Genomic DNA, 13,198 nt, shown 5'->3' with positions numbered 1-13,198 from the left:
TGGTTAATGTCTCACCAAACTAGAGGTAATTAGGAAGTCATACTATCAGAGCACAGTACTTTGGAGAGCATCTTGATACCCCTTGCCACATTAGAGCCATGGTATATCTATCAGTCTCTCTACAGGGACACCAGCCTCCTAGTTTCAGTTTTTTTCTCTCTTTGATGATGCAAAACCATCAGGCCAATGTGCAGCTTTAGTAGGCAGCTGCACTAGTGTTTTTCCTTGCATGTTGTGAAAGAAATTATTTGGCTGCCTATAGGTCTTCTCTCATGTGGACTTGTACAGGTTGACTGCTCTAGTCCCTGGTAATGGGAGTTTGGGGTGGGATACGGGGAAGAAAAGGAATGATACCCACAAGCTGCAAGCTGTTGTTAGGCAATGTGTACTGCCGAGGAAGGCATTAAGAGAATTATTTTCTCATTTGTTCAAGGCATCCTCAGCTCATGTCTGACCTTAAAGTGTGCACTGTGGGATTTTAGGTGAGCTAGAAGCCTGAATGAGGGCAGCCTAACCCCACAGGACTCTTGCAGAGAGACAAGACTGTGTACCTTGAGTCATTTGTGGTGTGCTTGCTATCTATTTCTGTCTATTTCTCTCTCTGTGCTCAGTCACTGAGTCATGTCCAACTCTTTGCAACCCCATGGACTGTAGACTGCCAGGCTCCTCTGTCCATGGGATTTCCCAGATGAATCTACTAGAGTGGGTTGCCATTTCCTTCTCCTGGGGATCTTCTGGACCCAGGGATGGAACCTGCATCTCTTGTATCTCCTGTGTCTCCTGCATTGTTAGGCAGATTCTGTACCACTGTGCCACCTGGGAAGCCCCCTCTCCCTATATATACATATAAAAACAGAGCTTCTATATTAAATATATAAGTATATAATCCATAATATACATGTGTATGTATCTATAGTTATACATTTAATACAAAAGCTCTCTTTTTAACACCAAACAGCACACCAAAAAGAGTTGTGCAGTGATGCTACATTTATGTTTTATGAGTAGCTGCCTGGAGAAGGCAATGGCACCCCACTCCAGTACTCTTGCCTGGAAAATCCCATGGACGGAGGAGCCTGGTAGGCTGCAGTCCATGGGGTCGCTAAGAGTCAGGCACGACTGAGCGACTCACTTTCACTTTTCACTTTCATGCATTGGAGGAGGAAATGACAACCCACTCCAGTGTTCTTGCCTGGAGAATCCCAGGGATGGGGAAGCCTGGTGGGAGGCCGTCTATGGGGTCATGAAGAGTCAGACATGACTGAAGCAACTTAGCAGCAGCAGCAGCCTGGGTTAAACTCCCCTATACACACATGAAGTTATAGTAGCTTTCATAAGTTGAGAAATCTGAAAAATTTAAGAGTAAAAACATTATTTTCACATTTTTTCTGTTTTGGAAAACTGATGGTATGAGTTGACTATGGGGTAGAGTTTTTCATGTATGGAACATATGTCAAAACAAGTGCTGGAGGATGAGAATGGAATATTTCTTTTTCAGGAGATCTATATAGTGTAACTGATGAATCATATACGTGCTGTTAAACATTTTTTAACCCAATTGGGTGGGGAATTTCCAGAACTGCAGCCTCACCATTTCCCGCAATCATGGTAGTTTCTGTCTATATTTTTCCTGCTTAACTTCAGAGTATTTTCTTTGTTTTTAGCGGGAGGATTGCAATTGTGAATATGTTTCATAACCATTTCTCAAATTTTAAATTGACCACTTATCTTGTTTTTAGTGGCAAGTTTTTCCAACCCACTGAATTTATTAATTTCTTCTTTGGCCCACATTTGGAAAACAGGGAAGTAGATGAATTCTGTGTTAGTTCAAAAATATGTATATTTTTTATTTTATATATCAGGACACCATCAGATTACAGAAATAATTTTAAAGCTCGCCTGCAATAAAAGGAAAAAACATAAAATATGAGTCTTTGGTCATGAGCATTGTTACACTGACTGAATCTCCGCACTTTTCTGTGATCTCTACCTCAGCAATCTTTAAGGTCATTATAGATTTCATGCCACTGGGATGGTTACTACACCACATTGACTAGCCTCTGGAAGCTAACGGTAGTGCCCAACCTCATCTCACCAAAGCAGTCCACAGTCTCATGGGTAGTCTCATGGGTAGCTATCTCTGGAGGCTCCTAGTGGAGGTAAGTAACGGTGTTGGTTGTCCTCTGTCATCAGCAGGACAGTAAGGACAGATCCCATTTGCCTTTTATCCCTACTTATCCCAGTTACTTCCTGGAGTAAAGCTCAAGCCTCTCACACCTGGGGTCTTCTCCTTGTACTGCTCTGCACAGCCTTGATCCGACTCCCACTTTGTGCCCAAATTCCACCGTGCCTCCAGTACTCCTTCCTGCTTGCCAGCAGATTCTCATCATCCTCAAGTTGCCTGTCACAAAGCAGTCCTTTGGCTTCCTTGCCTAAACTGAAAGCTTTCTTCAGAGGGTGCTGGTTTTCTTGCAGTAAATGGAGGCAGTTTTCCCTTTTACATCCCCTTATCTCATGTCTCAGGACTTTAAAATAGTTTCATTATCCACGCAACCACTCAGTGTCACTTCTAGGTTACTGCCTGTCACTCTTCTTTCAATCCCTATCGCCTGGTCACACTGAACATTTTTTCCTTTAAACCATCCCAAGCTAGTTCCTGTCTCATAGCCTCATATTACAGTTCCTTCTAACTGGCAGGTTCTTGCTGTTTTTCCTCCTGATCCTTTATTCTTCAGCCTGTTTTGCCTCCTTACATAATCCTTCCTTGAGCCTCTCTTTCTAAGATATCTTTTCTGCCTCCCTATTCTCTTGTCAGCCCCATATGTTTCTTTCTTTTGAATTAATTTTTTGTATTAGTTACTTTCTTATTCTCTCTCTCTTTTTGGTGTGTATCTTCGTCTACAGAAAGTGAGCTTCCTGGGGGCAGATACCACATTAATTTTTTTCTTTTTGACAATGTGTCTCTGATGCCTAGCATGGTATTGGTCCTTCAAAGGCACCCATTATTTGAAGAGTGAAGAAACAGGCAACATGACTATTAGAATAAGAATAAATTAGTATATTCAAAAAATCATAGAAATTGTGGACATGAAATTAAAATACAAATCTTATTTCCTTCTCCAAGCATACTCAATAGAAGACAAAAATCATGTTTTAGGAATAACTTAATGAAAGGATGGTTGGAATTTAGAGACTCTGGTGAATTTAAAATGGTGTGAGATGAGGTGGTGTTGGAAAATAGCCTGTTTTCTGAAAAGGAGTAGCTGAAAACAGTGTGTATAGTTTGAACAAGCAAATGCAATATATATTGATTATAATTTGGAAATAATGGAAAGCAAAAATATTTATAACTATTTTTGACTATTGTGAACCCAGAACTTATGGGAAGAACCATGGAGAGAGGCTGGGGCTTCCATGGTGGCTCAGCAGTAAAGAATCTGCCTGCAATGCAGGAGACTTGAGTTTGGTCCCTGGGTGGGGATGATCCCCTGGAGAAGGAAATGGCAACTCACTCCGGTATTCTTGCCTGGAGAACTCCATGGACGGAGGAGCCTGGCTGGCTGCAGTCCATAGAGTTGCAACGAGTTGTATGTGACTGAATAACTGAGCACAACACATGAAGAGAGGCATGACTTAGAGATCAAAATACATTGGTTGACTGTCCTTCTCAAATATGAATCGTCTTCTCTGGTCTTTGGATTGGAACCACATGGCTGTCAATTCTAGAATGAAATCTTTGGAGAATGCTCTAAATTTAGGTTTTTGGTATTTCTGAATGTTTCAGTTTAGCTCTCGGGAATCTGGGGGTCAGATTTGTCATTTTTAGTACACAGGTGGCGGTATCTGACTTCCCATGGGTAGCCATTCATCTCTGCAGAAAGAGAAGCTGAAGGAGCTATAGGCGTGCTCAAACTATGGGCATTAGATAGTATTTGAATTCCTTCTGGCAGGTTTTTGAAATATTTTCAGGTTATTTTCCATCCTTTTTTACCTTGCTCAATGATGGGGCTACAACTACTGGAACACACGTTAGGTCTCTCATCAGCTTTTATTAGAACCAAGAGACATCACTGTTTGCATGGGTGTGTGTGTGTGTGTGTGTGTGTGTGTGTAATTATGCACTGTTCCTAAAGCACAGCATATCAGAAAAAAAATAAATGAGAATTTTGTTGAAGATGATGTCAGAACATAAATTAGGATTCTGCCTGTGTTAACAGCTTCATCTTCCAGAGTGCCTTAAAGTCATACATGTATTATCACATTTTATCATTACTGTATAATTACGATATTATCATTATCTTCATTTTAAAAATGATAAATTGGAAGTACAGAGAGGTCAAGTAAAATTTTCAAAGTGGTATAGCTGGTACTTAGCTTTTAGTTCTGCCAATTCCAGCTCCAGTGTTTTATTTTCTATCTGAATTGGAGGGCTGGACGGGATAAATTGTTTCACAAACCTCATCTCCAGAAGAGATACTGAAAGAGTGTGAGACAAATGATAGCTTGAAAGGATTGGCATCTTGTCCATCCTGAGGTACAGTGAGGCACCAGATAGATGATTTGATACCTTTCTGTTGCAGATTTCATAGCTACATTTATCTGGAAGTGTTTGCTATAAGCATCAGCTATTTTGAATTTGATACACTAAGAAAATAGTATTGTTTAATCCCATCAGTGCTTAGGGAGAAAGCTCTTTTGGCTAACGATCAGGAATTTCTTAGTCTGCTAAATAGACTCCTAATAGGATGCGAAAGTGCTGAATGGTGTAGATTATGCAGGCCCATCCGTATGGTGTCAGTGCCCTGGAGTGGTTCATTTTCTGGCTGAAAGTTCCATTATTTTCTAAAAACAAGGTAAGAAATGAGAGAGCTGACCGTTTTAATTAAAGCTGATCTGTAGTTCTGGTGCAGAACAAGTTACTATACCATTCAATCATCAGTTCCACACTCAGGTCTTGGGTTTGGCTCATTTCATATTTTAACAAGTACAATGTCCCTGTGTTATATAATTAAGATTTGGCTTGCCTTTGTCCCTGTATCCTGGAATGGAGACTCTAAATCCTTAGGATTTCCTGAGAATATAAGTGTCTTTGTTATTCATAATTCCCCTTGAATCATTCCTGAATTTATGCTAATAAGGTGAGTCATGGCGGCCCTCTCAATAGCTTCAGGAAGGAGGCTGGTCATAGGCAGTCATGTAATTAGAGGGTTGCGACCTTGTGTCAGCCAGCCTGACCTCTGGGGAGAGGAATAAGATTAGAGACTTATTTTAATCATGTAACCAAGGACATAATGAGATCCCAGTAAAAGCTCTGGACGTGAGATTCAATGGAGCTTCCTGCTTTGTGAACTCATCAGTATTCCTGGAGGGTAATATGCTGATTCCATGGTTTGGGGGGCATGGTATCTCTGTGTTGGGGACACTTTCATATCCTGTCCCAGGTGGCTCTTCATTTGACTGCCCCTGAGTTGTTTCCATCATAATAAAACTATAAGTATAGTGCTTTCCTGAGCTCTGTGTGTGCTAGCAAATTATCAAATGTGAGAAGACTCATGGGAATTCCCACTGCCAGTTTGTCAGTGGTGCAAATGACCTAGAGATCATTTGAACTTGTGGTTGGCATCTTAAGTAGGGTCAGTCTTCTGAGGACTGAGCCCTTAACTTGTGGGGTCTACATTCACTCCAGAGGGTTATGTGACAAGTGATTTTCAGTATACTTGTTGATGTTAGAGCAGTTGGGGTTGAAACAGAGGACCCCAAAAGGGAAGATGTATTACTTAGTTATCCACTGACCCATCATTTATAAATTGAGAGTTATAACACACTTAGCAGGTAAAGCTGTTTTCTAAATCTTGGACTTTTTATTTCTGTGATCTCAGTTATTTACTGGCACAAGTTTTGTCTATGGGGCCAACTCTGCCTGTGTGTAGATGGGACAGTTTTATCTGAACTAACTGATTTGATGAAAAGCATCTGTCTCTCTCTCTCTTTCTTTGAAGTTATTGTGAAATGTGATATGTATGTATTAAAATTCCTAAAACTAGAGATAGTGATGTGTTCTGGATATATGAGTGTTCCATACTGATCTCTTAATCTGTCTTGAATGGTTCAGTTTGATGTTTGATACAGGAATATATGCTTGTAATGTCACTGAATAAAAATTCTCAACAAAGTGTGATTTAGAGTTTAATGTAAATTTTTCATATTATATATAAAAAAGATAATTCCAAACATTGTAAACTTTTTTACAAAAGTATTATAATACCATTAGCTTTTCTGTTTTTTTTTTTTTCTCTCTTGTTGAAATTGTCATCTCAATGAATAAGTTTAAATCAAAATGAAAAATTATTCAGGAAATTTCTGCCACCCTGCAGTCTCCTATCTCATGTGATTCTGGCAGCATGATATGGCCAGCTGTAATCCTGACTTGGCTAGACTGAGGAGTAGATCTGCCTTTTTTGTTCCAATATACAAAATGAAACGGTCAGATTAGTTGATCGTTAGTTTCTCTTCCAGCTCAAATATCCTGCTCTCCTTACAGAACATGTTTACTCATAAGAATTAGAGTGAATTGCATTGGTTTGCCTGACAGAAGTGGCTACTGCCTTTGCCCCAACAGTCAGTCAGATATGCATCCCTTTTTATTCACATCTCTGTGTGCATCTCCACTGACATCCAGCTCTCACTTGCAGAAGTGCCAGGGAAGGAAACTTGGCTGCTTGAGAATAGATACCATCTAGAGAGTTGAATGGAGAAGGCAATGGCACCCCACTTCAGTACTCTTGCCTAGGAAATCCCATGGATGGAGGAGCCTGGTAGGCTGCAGTCCATGGGGTTGCTAAGAGTCAGACGCTACTGAGCGACTTCACTTTCACTTTTCACTTGCATGCATTGGAGAAGGAAATGGCAACCCACTCCAGTGGTCTTGCCTGGAGAATCCCAGGGACGGGGGAGCCTGGTGGGCTGCCGTCTATGGGGTCACACAAAGTCGGACACGACTGAAGCGACTTAGCAGCAGCAGCAGCAGCAGCAGCAGAGAGTTAAATGGAGCTTCCCAGGTGGTACTAGTGGTAAAGAATCTGCCTGTCAATAAGGGACATAAAAGACACAGGTTCAATCCCTGAGTCGGGAAGACCCCCCTGGAGGAGGACATGGCAACCCATTCCAGTATTCTTGCCTGGAGAATCCCACAGACAGAGGAGCCTGGCAGGCGATAGTCCACAGGGTTGTGCACAAGTGAAGCGACGTAGCACATGCACAGAGAGAGTTAAATGAGTTCAGCTTTGTATTGAAATTTAACTCAAATAGAATCAATTATATTAGAGTTCAGTGAACTTCCTTTTACTTCAACTCACCCTTTTTATTTCTTCTCACATTTTATTTAGATATTGGTATCTGTGCCTTGTATTGGGAATCACCTCTGAGTATCATAAATAATTGATAAATCATGTCCTTTTCCAAGTGCATTATGTATTTGTTTAAATTAAAAAATATGGCTTGTGTGGAATCAGACAATATAAATCTGACATTTTTTTATTTACATATGAACTGATAGGATTCCCTAGTGGTCAGTGGTAAAGAACCTGCCTACCAATGCAGGAGATGTGGAGTCGATCCCTGGGTTGGGAAGATCCCTGGAGAAAGAAATGGCAACCCACTCCAGTATTTTTGCCTGGGAAATCTCATGGACAGAGGAGCTTGGTAGGCTATAGTCCATGGGGTCACAAAGGGTTGGACATGACTTAGCAAATAAACAACAAGTAATCAGCATCAGGTTAAGTGTCCATGTGAACTTGCTAAGGTATTAGTAACTTATGAAAGTGGTATCTGTGACGTAGTTTTAATCCTTGGCATTTGATGGCCTTTACTCTCCAGGTGATCAAGAATGTCTGAAAAGATAGTTATGGGCCATGGTGTCTGCACATACCTGTAGATTGTCTTATGGTGGCCTATGGTGAAGTGTTCAAACTCAGTTGAATTACAGAAAACCTGAAATGGACCTCTGCTCAGAAGAAATTGTTTCCTATTTGACATCTCTGTGTTCAAGATGACTTTTCTACTTAAAACTGATTGATTGTCAGAGATTCAGAGAGGACCCATCATCTGTGCTCCCTTTTTGTGCTCTCTTTAAGGCAGTTCTTTCCCCCTCTACATGATGGAAAAGTCTCCACCTACCTTATAACATTTTTAACAATTTGTGAACTGACCTCTTAGAAAAATAAAATATTTACTTAGTATTTTGTGTTTATATTTACATTTTATACTTAATATAGAGCATGGAGCTAGTTTTGCATTGTTTGCAACAAATTTAGTGTTATTATATTTAGAGAATTCATGAAAATGAAACATTTTGAAAGAGTTGGGGGATGAGATATTAGAGAGACACTGAGAAAGGTAAAAAAAAGCTAGGGAAAAAATTGATTTTTTCAACGTTTTGCCAGTTATCCTCCATGAACTAAATTGGAAATGTGATTTAAAACAAACGCCCATCCTTTTCCCCTCCAAAAACTGTAGCTGAGTGAGGAAATACAGAGCATTCTATCATCTTAAATGGCTTTAAGACTATATATTAGTTTGTCACTTCAGCTGTGTACAAAAATAAGCATAGCATAAAATTGTCCCTCCAGGATGTCACACTGTTACCACTATGAATCTCTCAGCTGCTATTTGATGGAGATCACAACTTCTGAGTCATATGGCATTTGCTTGTCTCTCATTTTTAAAGGCAAGCACATTTTCATTACATTCACAGTGTAAGTCTTGAAGTTACTTGTGGTGTAAATTGTCATTAATGTTCATATCTTACAGGTATACATTGGAAACCAAATCTAGTTGAAGGTTCACCATTTAGGTTCACCATCTGCTCTTGGGCACTACTTAATTCACTTAAAGTGAATTCTATATTCTTGTTCTTTCCTGCTTCACTGTGCTTTGATGGGAATAGGGATAGGGTTGAGCAGAGGGGATTAGAATGTATTGAAGACTTACTTATGTGTCAGATGGTTTATAGTAACTGTCTCATTTTATCTAAATAGCTTAATGGCAGGTGGTCTTAAGCCAATTTATATACATATATAGAACCTGGCTGTGATTAAAACTTTCCCTGTGTCACACAACTGCAAAACAGAATTTCCTATCTCATAAGTAAACAATTTTTAGCTTATCACATGCTGAAACCTGCTGTTCCTCTTCTTTCTCCTCTTTCTCCATTTCTTGCCCTCTTTTCTCTTTTTTCTTTTTTACTGGTATGAAACCAATCAAAACCAGCTAATCATCTCTGCTAATGCTAGGAATCTGTGAAAGGAAGAAAACTATACCTGAGATTTCTTAGAGTTTTAATTGAAATTATTTACTGGGACATTTGATGGTTAGGTTTGTGTAATGCTACTTTGTGTATGCTTCACTGAGCTATTATTTTTATTACCATACAGCAGCTATGTTGAAATGTAATTAGCAGGTCTCGTCACTAATGATCTAATCAGCAGTAATTATTAGTTGGCTGGGTTTTCATGCTGCATATGATTCAGCATCTTGAGAAATGCCGTACCACACAAAGACCATGTGATTTTTGTTTATATTCATACAGTTACAGTGTATGGGAAAAGTATGCACTCTGACTTCAATAATCATGAGTCGGTTGTCTAACTTTTCTGAGCCTCAATTTCTCCATCGGTAAAATTGGCAAAAGTAGGAAGACGAGAGATACCTGGGGTAACAAGCAAGTTTGGCCTTGGAGAACAAAATGAAGCAGGGTAAAGGCTAACTGAATTCTGCCTAGAGACTTCACTGGTCATAGAAATACTCTTCTTCAACAACACAAGAGATGACTTTACACGTGGACATCACCAAATGGTCAATACTGAAATCACATTGATTACATTATTTGTAGCCAAAGATGGAGAAGCTGTGTACAGTCAGGAAAAACAAGATGGGGAGCTAACTGTAGCTCAGATCATCAGCTTCTTGTAGCAAAATTCAGGCTTAAGCTAAAGAAAGTAGGGAAAACCACTAGGCCAGCCACATAGGACTTAAGTCAAATTCCCTATGAATATGCAGCGGAGGTTAATGAATGGATTCAAGGAATTAGAATTTGTAAACAGTGTGCCTGAAGAACTAGGGATGGAGGTCCATAATATTGTACAGGAGTCAGCGAACAAAACCATCCCAAAGAAAAAGAAAAGCAAGAAGGAAAAGTGGTTATCTGAGGAGACTTTACAAATAGCTGAAGAAAAAGATAAATGAAAAGCAAGGGATAAAGGGAAAGGTATATCCAATTAAATGCAGAGTTCCAAAGATTAGCATGGAGAGACAAGAAGACCTTCTTCAGTGAACAGTGCATTAAGCTAGAAGAAAAGAGCAGAAGGGGAAAGACTAGAGATCTCTTCAGGAGAATTGGAAATATCAAGAGAACATTTTGCCCAAAGATGGGCACAATAAAGGACAGAATGGTAGAGACCTAGTAGACATTGAAGAGATCAAGAAGAGATGGAAAGAATACATGGAAGAACTGTACAAAAAAGATCTTAATGAACCGGATTACTATGATGGTGTGGTCAGTCACCCAGAGCCAGATTTTCTGGAGTATAAAGTCAAGTGGGCCTTAGCAAGCACTGCTGTTAGTAAAGTTAGTGGATGTGATGAAATTCCAGTAGAGTTATTCAGAACCCTAAAAGATGATGCCATCAAGGTGTTGCATTCAATATGTTAGCAAATCTGGAAGACCCAGCAGTGGCCACAGGACTGGGAAAAGGTCAATCTTTATCCCAATTCCCAAGAAGGGTAGTACTAAAGAATGTGCTGAGCATTGGACAATTCATTCATCTCACTTGCTAGTAAGGTCATGCTTAAAATCTTGCATGCTTGGCTTCAGCATTGTGCAAACCAAGAACTTCCAGATATCTAATCTGGGTTTAGAAAAGGAAGAGGAACCAGAGATCAGATTGCCAACATTCATTATATCTTAGAGAAAGAAAGGGAATTCTAGAAAAGCATCTACCTTTATTTCATTGACTATGCTAAAGCCTTTGGGTGTTAGGCAAGATGGCAGAGTTAAAGGACGTGAGCTCATCTTCTCCTGCAAGAACACCAAAATTGCAACGAGCTGCTGAACAACCATCAACAGGAAAATGTTGCATCCCACCAAAAATAAAGTACTCTATGCCCAAGGGCAAAGGAGAAGCCCAACAAGAAGGTAGGAGGGGTGCAATCACATTTAGAATCAAGCCTCAGACCCACCAAAGACACTCAGAGGGTGCAAACAAAACCTTGTACCCACCGGGACCGAGGGAAAGGAGCAGTGACCTCCAGAAGAGACTGAGCCAGACCTGACATTGAGTGGTTGAAACAGTGACAGAATTTATTTTCTTGGGCTCCGAAATCACTGCAGATGATGACTGTAGCCACAAAACTAAAACATGCTTGCTCCTTGGAAGAAAATCTATAACAAGCCTAGACAGTGTAGAAAAAAGCAAAGACATTACATTGCCTACAAAGGTCCAATATAATCAAAGATATAGTAGTCATATATAGTAGTAGTAGACTATAGTAGCAGTCAAGGGGTTGCAAAGAGTCGGACAGGACTGAGCAACTGAACAACAGAAAAGCCTTGACTGTGTGGATCATAATAAACTGTGGAAAGCTCTTAAAGAGATGGGAATACCAGACCATTGTACCTGTCTCCTGAGAAACCCATGTGCGGGTCAAGGAGCAAGTTAGAACGCTGTATGGAAATGACAACGAATTGGTTCGAGATTGAGAAAGGAGTACGACAGGGCTGTCTGCTTCACCCTGTTTGTTTAACCTATATGCTGAGCACATCATGAGAAATGCTGGGTTGGAGGAGTTACAAGCTGAAATCAAGATAGGCAGGAGAAACATCAACAACCTCAGACATGTTGATGACACCACTCTAATGGCAGAAAGCAAAGGGGAACTAAAGAGCCTTTTGATGAAGGTGAAGAGGGCATCAGAGGATGAGATAGCTGGTTGGCATCACCAATGCAATGGACATGAACTTGGGCAAACTTTGGAAGATAGTGAGGGACAGGGAGGCATGGCATGCTGCAGTCCATGGGGTCACAAAGAGCCAGACACGACTAGGCAACTGAACAACAACAACAAAATTGGGAATAATAGTACAGTTGATCCTTGAACAATGTGGGAGTCAGGGATGCTCACCTTATGCGCAGTTGGAAATTCATGTATAACTTATATCGACCCTCTCTATAGGCTGTTCCTCTGTGTACTAGCTTCCTCTGTATTTGTGGTTCCATATCTATGGATTGAACTTACCATGGATTGAGTAGTAGGATAGTATATGCTATCGAAAAGATATGCATATAAGTGGACCCACACAGGTCAAACCTATGTTGTTCAAGAGTCAACTTGTTGTTGACTCTTGAACTTGTCAAACCTATGTTGTTCAATTATTCAACAGTAATACCTGTTAAACAGTAATTTTTAAAAGGTAAAATCATGACTTGTACAAATATAAAATGTCAAAATTCATTTACTGATTCATTATCGAGGAAACCAAAAAGATGTTATAATAGGTTCAAAAGTGAATTCAAAATGCCATATAGACATAGGTAGCCAGGAATGTTTTTAATGAATTTAAGAACAGGTAAATTTACCTTTTAGTTAAGCACCCGAGCCTAAATTTCTTGTCTTTTCAAATACCTCACAAAAATATTGTTTCTTTTTCTAAAAAGTGTGGAAGCTGCATTGGTCATTTGGTTAGGTCCATTTTATGAGACCCACATGTGCATGTGGGCTGTGTCACTTCAGTCATGCCCAACTCTTTGTGACCCCATGGAGTGTAGCCTGCCAGCCTCCTCTGTCCATGGGGATTGTCCAGGCAAGAACACCGGAGTGAGTTGTCAAGCCCTCCTCCAGGGGACATTCCCAACCTAGGGATTGATCCCATGTTCTTGTGTCTCCTACATTAGTAGGTACGTTATTTACAACTAGCGCTACCTGGGACCTATATACATACAAAATTAAATTTGATTTTCTTTTGTTAATTTGTCTTGTGTCAAATTATTAGAATCCAGAATTCTAATAGATTCTGGATTCTAAAAGAACCCAGAGGAATAGGAGGAAATCCCTCCTACATGCCAACAGTGAAGAGATATTCATGGTGGAGAATAAACAATTTGATCAAATATCAATAGGAGTTGGATACCACATAGAAAGAGGA

At 40.0% G+C, this 13,198-nt stretch overlaps 1 protein-coding gene across 18 annotated transcripts in view; it reads left to right on the top strand.

Annotated features, from left to right (window-relative positions):
- PRR16 (proline rich 16) overlaps nt 1–13,198 on the top strand; it is a 1,143,323-nt gene that overhangs the window by 231,692 nt on the left and 898,433 nt on the right. Inside the window, exon 5 of one of the 18 annotated variants that reach the window (XR_015167102.1) lies at nt 7,876–8,150. The exons of 16 other annotated variants lie outside the window; for them this stretch is intronic. The gene's annotated coding sequence lies outside the window, so the exon portion shown is untranslated. Of the gene's footprint in view, nt 1–7,875; nt 8,151–13,198 lie in introns of those variants that run through there. One more of the 18 variants, XR_015167112.1, reaches the window with a different exon arrangement.

The sequence above is a fragment of the Bos grunniens genome, chromosome 7, assembly GCF_055505025.1.
Source record: "Bos grunniens cultivar Pamir isolate PY7600 chromosome 7, Bosgru_T2T1.0, whole genome shotgun sequence".
In the NCBI taxonomy this organism is placed as follows: domain Eukaryota; kingdom Metazoa; phylum Chordata; class Mammalia; order Artiodactyla; family Bovidae; genus Bos; species Bos grunniens.
This window is presented reverse-complemented; position numbering and strand designations above follow the sequence as displayed.